The following is an 8,350-nucleotide window of genomic DNA, read 5'->3' on the forward strand; positions in this document are numbered from 1 at the left end:
GTATATACTTATTCCTCTCATATTACTGTCTCAAAAAGGGTCCTAAAAAGCTTCATCCACATAAAACTTACACATGACTCGAGATAGGTTAGTATAAATAACACTTAATACTTCTTGCAAAAAATAAAATAAAAAAATAACACTTAATACACAATCATGCCTGGCTATAACATAATTGTCAAAATGTAATTCATTATTAGCTAATGCATGCTAACACAATCTAAGAAAAGTTATATACCTCTACAGGAATAACAAAATTGCAAACATCAGTAGTTAAGCACAATTACAACAAAAATATGTCTACACGGAGTAGTTTGTAAATATGCAAATGCATGTTTTTATTTACATGTCTGCTTTTAAGTACACATTGTACATTTTTTGATAACACATCAAACATTTTTCTGTTACACGTTGAACATTTTTCCAATGAATGATGAACATTTATTCAAATACATGTTTTGATTATTTTTGGCGAGACATGTCCAACATTTATGAAATACACATTAATGTTTTTTTAAATACCCAAACATTTATTTTGACATTGTATTAACATTTTTTTCTAAAAAGACAGGAACATATTTTGACAACATGTGGATTTTTTAATGTCAAGAAAATTAGTTTTAATGACACACAACAATTATTCAAGATACATATTTTTACATTTTCCAAAAATAAAGTCATGATCATTTTCTCGATATGTGTGAACTTTTTTGCTTGTTCCTACAAAGATTTCTTAAAATTACATGTTTTTTACATTGTATAAAAAATATTTAAAACATTCATCAAACATATTTTTTGAAACAAGTAAACATTTTTTAAATGGCACGAAACCTATGTTTTTCATGCTATCCATATTTTCTAAAGGTTGTACAAGAATTTTGTTTACAATGCCAGAATATTATTTAAATGTAAGATGAAAATTGTAGTAACATTTACTAAATTAATTTTTGAGTATATGTAAAAATTGTCAAAATTTAAGCAAAATATAAAATTACCAAAAATGAGGAAATAATGCTACTGGGACGGCCCGTTTCGTCAGCTCAAGGGGAGACAAAGGCACGCCTGTTTGGGAAGATCCTATTTAGCGCTTTAGGCGTCTGTTAATGTGCAGTATGCAACCGGGCGCCTTAACCCTTCAAGCTGGTCCGGCCAGTTTAGCTATTGTTTCTTTTTCTTATTTGTTTTTCCTGTTCCTAAATTTCGTGAATTTTTTCCCAAAATCGGTCAAGTTTTTTCTGAAATGATGATTTTTTTTCAATTTTGTGACTTTTCACAGAATTGCTGTACTTTTTTAAATCGATGAACTTTTTTCAAATTCAATGAATATTTTTTAAATTCGACGTTTTTTGAAAATCATTGAAACTTTTTTAGATTTTATGAACTTTTTACAAATTTAATGATTTTTTATATATCGATGAATTTTATTTCAAAATCAGTGAACTTTTTTTCAAGTTCATAGACTATTTTCCAAAATCCAAGGAATTTTTTAATTAAAGATTTCTTTTTAGTTTTTTGCGGTTTTTTCCTGTGCTTTTTTTTCAAAGATGAACGTGTACATGGGCCAGCCCACTAGAGCCTGCACATCGGCGCTAGGGAGCTTTTGATGGCGCCTGAAGCCCCCAATAGGAGCTACCAGGTGAAATCGCTGATTAAGGAGCACTCTTTATAAAGTTCACTCCCACCTTTTCAGATTGCGGCAAGTGGCACATCCACGTATCGCAACCTATGAGTCTTTTTCGTAGATCTGGTTTTTGAAAACATTTTATCTCTTAAATTGTGCGTCCAAATCTTGAACCGTTTTCGCTGTTGGATTCATCGCATCGAGATCTTCACAACTAGATCCCATGTTGATAGATTTTGACGAACTTTTTTTTCACGAAAAACCAGACAAAAAAACCGAACCGGGAGCATGCTTTTTCCCTTGCCGAAATAGGTACGACTGTGCTTCTCGCGGAAGCAAATCAGTGCCTCCACGAGAAGTAAATATGTGCCTCTCACGGCAGAAAAAAAAACACTTTTCTTTTCCTTTTCCGATAGACACGACTTTGCCTCTCGCGGAAGAAAAGAAAGTTTATTTATTTCCGTTCCTTAAAGCCACGACTGTACCTCTTGCAGAAGGAAAAACAAAAGAAAACGTTTTTTTGTTTCCGAAAGGAATGACTGTGCCTCTCGCGAAAGGAAAGAAAGAAAACCTTTTTTTTCGTTTCCGAGAGGCATGACTGCGCCTCTCGCAGAAGGAAGAAAACATGTTTTTCCCTGCTAATTTTTTTATCTCCAAAATCTAAGAAAAACTGAGGGAAAACGAAAAACTCGAAAACTCCCGAAAAACCCTCTAAAAAGCCGAAAAGCGTGTAGGAAATAAAAAATAAAAATCAGAGGGAACACCGAGAGCGTGACCCGTGGCAGTGGCGGAGAGCGTTCCAAGTGGCGCGTTCTCCACCCACCCTAGGTGACCCTTGCGGGGGCTCGTGAAGGAGTAGTCTCTCGTTAGTTGCTCTCGCTCCGGGGAACAGACTATGTGTCACCCACTATGTGTCCTCCCACAGCTTACCTGCTGGGGTAGGTATTGGGCTAGCGCAGTAACCATGTTCCACCATCATGCAACGCAATTTCGGTTTTTTGCTTTTCATCCATTTTTATTCATATTATTGTTATTTTTTGCTTTACTTTTTTTTACTTTATGTATATATATATAACTTTTAATTTATATTTCTATTTTTCTTTTCTTTATATTTTAGAATATATTACAAAAGATAATTTACATATTTTTGAAATAAAATTAACCTTACATTTAAAAATGTTAAACATATATAATTGTTTAATGTATACAAAAATATGCAATATCAATATAAAAAAAATATTAATCATGTGAATTGAATATGTGTAATCATGTGTATGAAAATTGTTTCTGACATTTTAAAAATGCTCAAATGAACATGCATTTTAAAAAATGTGTAAAAGTAATTTGTACGTTAAGAATATATATGTTAAATATATGTAAATCTTCGCAAGTTCCGAATATATATATTTAGTAAAAATATTAGCAAAATTTAAATTTCTTTTCACTAGGAAAAAGTTTCTATCGTTAAAAAATACCCAATGTGTATTTGAAAATGTTTGAAATGTCTTGAACAATTTTTAGATGTATGTAAAAAGAGACAAAAGAAATTATATTTGAAAAATGTTAATCATTAATTTGAGAAGTGTGAAATCTTACTAACATATACAAAAATGTGTAATGCATATGAAAATGTAGACGTGCGTTGAAAAAAACGAAGGACAAAAAGGCTAAAATTCAATGAAAACCTGAGAAAATTAGTTTATACTAAAGAAAAAAGTAAAAAAGGAAAAAGTAAGCAAGAAATCCAAGGGAAAAAAGAAACATAAAAAAGTAAAAGAAATAAAACCAGGAAAAGACCAAAAACAAAAAAGGAAAATAAAAAGTAGAGAAACCAGTGAAAACCCATAGAAAACTGGTCTTGAAAACTGGAAAAACCAGAAGAACAGAAAAACAAAAGAAAAAAGGACTCACGCCACTCTACAGTGCTTGGTCGGGCTACTAGCGTCCGCCTTTAGTTTCTTTCTTTTGACTGCTCCATGCACAAGTAGAAGCCGTTTCAGGGCAAGAAGAAGCCATTTTGGTTGGGATAATATGATTGTTGAAGTTCTCGGGCTGCCATTTTTCTTCCAAAACCACTATTACAGGAATTTTAAAAAAATCTGCACTAATTTGAAAACTCTCATAAATTTAAAAATCATTCTAGAAATTTAGCAATCTAACTATTTTGTGAGATTACAAAAATGTTCGTGTATTTAGAACTTATAGAATAAAAAATATACTTAAAGTTTTAAAAAATGTTCACGAAGTACAAAAAAGTTCATGATTAAAATAAGCAAAGGATTTTCATTCGCAAAAATATAAAGGATTTTTAAAAATGGTAAAAAATTAAAGTATGTACATTATTTTTTCTAAAAAGTTTGCGGATTATTAAAAATGTTCTATAATTTATAAAGTATTTACTGAAACTCAAGAAAGAAAGAGGAAATGAAGGTAAAAAGGTAAAAAAGTAAGAAAAGTTATAAGAAGAAAGATGCCACCCACTTCACACTAGAATCTAACCTTACATTTAAAAATGTTAAGCATGTATAATTGTTTAATGTATACAAAAATATGCAATACCAATATAAAAATAAATATTAATCATGTGAATTGAATATGTGTAATCATGTGTATGAAAATTGTTTCTGACATTTTAAAAATGCTCAAATGAACATGCATTTAAAAAAATGTGTAAAAGTAATTTGTACGTTAAGAAAATATATGTTAAATATATGTAAATCTTCGCAAGTTCCGAAATATATATATATATATATATATATATATAGTAAACATATTAGCAAAATTTAAATTTTCTTTCCACAGATTAGGAAAAAGTTTCTATCGTTAAAAAATACCCAATGTGTATTTGAAAATGTTTGAAATGTCTTGAACAATTTTTAGATGTATGTAAAAAGAGTCAAAAAGAAATTATATTTGAAAAATGTTAATCATTAATTTGAGAAGTGTGAAATCTTACTAACATATACAAAAATGTGTAATGCATATGAAAATGTAGACGTGCGTTGAAAAAAAAGAAGGACAAAAAGGCTAAAATTCAATGAAAACCTGAGAAAATTAGTTTATACTAAAGAAAGAAGTAAAAAAGGAAAAAGTAAGCAAGAAATCCAAGGGAAAAAAGAAACATAAAAAAGTAAAAGAAATAAAACCAGGAAAAGACCAAAAACAAAAAAAGGAAAATTAAAAACTAGAAAAAACAGCGAAAACCCATGGAAAACTGGTCTTGAAAACTGGAAAAAACCAGAAGAACAGAAAAACAAAAGAAAAAAGGACTCACGCCACTCTACAGTGCTGGGTCGGGCTACTAGCGTCCGCCTTTAGTTTCTTTCTTTTGACTGCTCCATGCACAAGTAGAAGCCGTTTCAGGGCAAGAAGAAGCCATTTTGGTTGGGATAATACGATTGTTGAAGCTCTCGGGCTGCCATTTTTCTTCCAAAACCACTATTACAGGAATTTTAAAAAAATCTGCACTAATTTGAAAACTCTCATAAATTTAAAAATCATTCTAGAAATTCAGCAATCTTACTATTTTGTGAGATTACAAAAATGTCCGTGTATTTAGAACTTATAGAATAAAACATATACTTAAAGTTTTAAAAAATGTTCATGGAGTACAAAAAAGTTCATGATTAAAATAAGCAAAGGATTTTCATTCGCAAAAATATAAAGGATTTTTAAAAATGGTAAAAAAAAATAAAGTATGTATATTATTTTTTCTAAAAAGTTTTGCAGATTATTAAAAATGTTCTGTAATTTATAAAGTATTTACTGAAACTCAAGAAAGAAAGAGGAAATGAAGGTAAAAAGGTAAAAAAATAAGAAAAGTTATAAGAAGAAAGATGCCACCCACTTCACACTAGAATCTGCGTTTACTTGAAAACTGTATGTTACACAAGAATAGAAAATCGCGACATATATGACACTCATTGTGTCGATTTTTTGAGCCTTTGATAAGGGACGACCGTCATGGGCCATGCCTAGTACCGAAGTGCGATGATTTTTTACGTTCGTTCAACACTGCTCAGTTTTGCAATGATTATACATGGTTCCTTTCGTTGATGTTTCTATTTTTTTACATCAATTTTTTTAGAGTTTCTCTTTTCTGTACTTATTAGTTTTTATTTTATTTTCTATCATTTCCCTTTCTTTAGAGCATGTTCCAAATTTTAAGTATGTTTATGTTTTTATGGAAAAGAATGCTCACTCATTTAAACAATCCATGAATCTTCAAAAGTGTTCATAAATTTTAGAAATTGTTCAAATTTTGAAGTTCACTTTATTTTGGAAAAAATGTTCATAATTTCTTAAAAAAATAAGTTTCTTTCTATTGTTGGTGAGTTTGGCAGTTGGCACCTAAGTCTTATGTCCAAGCCATCTGCATGTGTTGCTGCCCAATAGATAGTATCATCCATGTGAATGTGTGTTTGGTCTTCACATTGCCTTGATCTATGTAGATGCATCCACCATTTTATGTTAGCCATTTTGCCTTGATGTGGACGAATCCCGATCACGTGTCATTTGGGCTCACTTCTAGTGTCATTGTCGGCTGATCCTTGGACATCATTGTTTCCACATATTGCTTTTTTACTATTCCTTTTTGCCTCCTCGTCATATGTAAAAGGCTAAATTCCTATCTTGCTATCAAACATCATGGTACCGTCGATGCCGTATCAAAGCTCCACTAACACCACTAAGAACATCATTTTTCTCGATATACCTATTGTTGTGTGTGGTGTGACAGGGATCACCCTACGCTTGCTACTCCTTTTATTGGGACAACATTTGTTTGGTGCCCACGCACAAGACTTTGCAAACTAGTACAAACCAGTTCAAATAAGACTAATCATCACACATGGTCGGCCCGTTAGCGCTTGCGAAATAATTGTCGCATACACATGATGATTTACATGCGTTAAATTAAGAAACCCACTGCCTTAGAAAATGTAGAGATAAGGGATGCATTCATGTAGAGAAAAGATCACAAACTTGGTCCTTACTGAAAGTCCTGGGAGAAGCTCAGGACAAGGACAATACATAGAGAGAGAGAGAGAGAGAGAGAGAGAGAGAGAGAGAGAGAGATCCGCGCATGAGTCCATGATGATCGATGAGCCACGAGAAGGATCACCATGTAGATTGCCTTGGGGTCGGCAGTGGGGGTGGGGAGCCATTTTTCGATCTAGTTTTTTTTTTAATAAACACATCCTTGCTTTATAATGATATAATAGAAATGTCAGGATGAAGAATTTGAAATAGGGGCAACATATGCTCCTGGATAAATAGTAATATCATAAATATTTTAAACAAAAAATTGTTTTCTTTCTTTCTACAATATAGATGCTCGTGCCTTTCAACTACGTGCAAGTTTTATGAAGAAATGCTTTATTTGATACTCTAAAAATAACCATCACTCTAAAAAGTCAGTTATGTAAGCTCCATATTTGTTACTCCCTCCATCCAACAATACAAGAGCATTTTTGACACCGGTGTAGTGTAAAAAATGGTTGAAAATACATGGATGAACCCGGGTACATATGATCTCACTTCGGAAAACACATTCCTAAATGTCAAAAAAATCTGAAAAGAGTTGCATCCATACACCTACGCGTTCTATGTGCGCATATGAAGTTTTGCGGAAAAACAACTTTTATATTGGCGTGTACAAAAAAGACAAAAAAAAACTGTCGTCGAATGTTATTTAGAAGCACTGAAATTGTCTTTTTTGCGAAGGCAAAATAAAAACACATTTTATTTGCAAAACTTTGTGCCCGTACACATATTTATGAAGATGTACTCATGAAATTTTATTTTGTAGTTTTTGAAAATTTTAAAACACGTTTAAAATGCATTTTTAAAAAGTGGGTTCATATGTACCTAGGTTCAGGTAGTGCCTACTCCAAAAATGCTCTTCTATTATGGGACGGGGAAGTATTTCCCACACATGCCAAAGAAACATTTTTTTATTAAAGTTTTTTTCGAGAAACTGGCAGGAGCGCTGCCTTTCATTTTTATTAAAGTTATGTATGTGCATAAAAAATGTTTTTTTGTATCGATAGTATGACCTGTTTCACCATGGAATCATTAATTTTCTCTTGGGAGAATATCCAACAATCCCTTTTTCCCTGCAGTGAACGATTTTGTTGAAGCTTCCCGGAATCTTGCAGCCCCGGGAGTTCTCTAACTGCTGTGAATTGAAAAAAGAAGCTGGTTGTGGTCTGATAGACCAGCGTCCAAGATCCTAGCTGCTGCAGCAGCCTTCGTCGAAGTTCCATGTTGTCAGATTTTTATTAACCTATTGGGACTGATAGCCGTCGATGGCTCTTAAATTTCTATTTTGTCAGCATTGGCCTGGGGGATATTAGAATCTGGATTCTGGGAATGCAGTATTAGATCCGTCTAGCTGCCTAGCACGGACCTAAATCGTTGGATACACTCTTAGCTCACGCACAGAATACCCTTTTTTTTAATATTAGAAAACAGTGATGTTATTTTTTTTGCGGGAAGTCATGTTATTTTTTTTTTTGCGGGAAGTAGATAGAAAAACAGGAACAATGACGGCTACGTACGTTATCATATCATCATAACTTTTGAATATTCATGCATGTGTCATGGACTTCTTTTTGGAGGTATTGCACGTGTCATAGACTTTCGATGATGCCATTTCATATGACTTTGAGAGTTCGTGTTATTGGCAACTCCAAGCAAATAATATGTACTCTCGAGAAAAGCAGAAAA

The sequence above is a fragment of the Triticum urartu genome, chromosome 3A (assembly GCF_056163025.1).
Source record: "Triticum urartu cultivar PI428250 chromosome 3A, HENAU_Tu73, whole genome shotgun sequence".
Taxonomy (NCBI): Eukaryota; Viridiplantae; Streptophyta; class Magnoliopsida; order Poales; family Poaceae; genus Triticum; species Triticum urartu.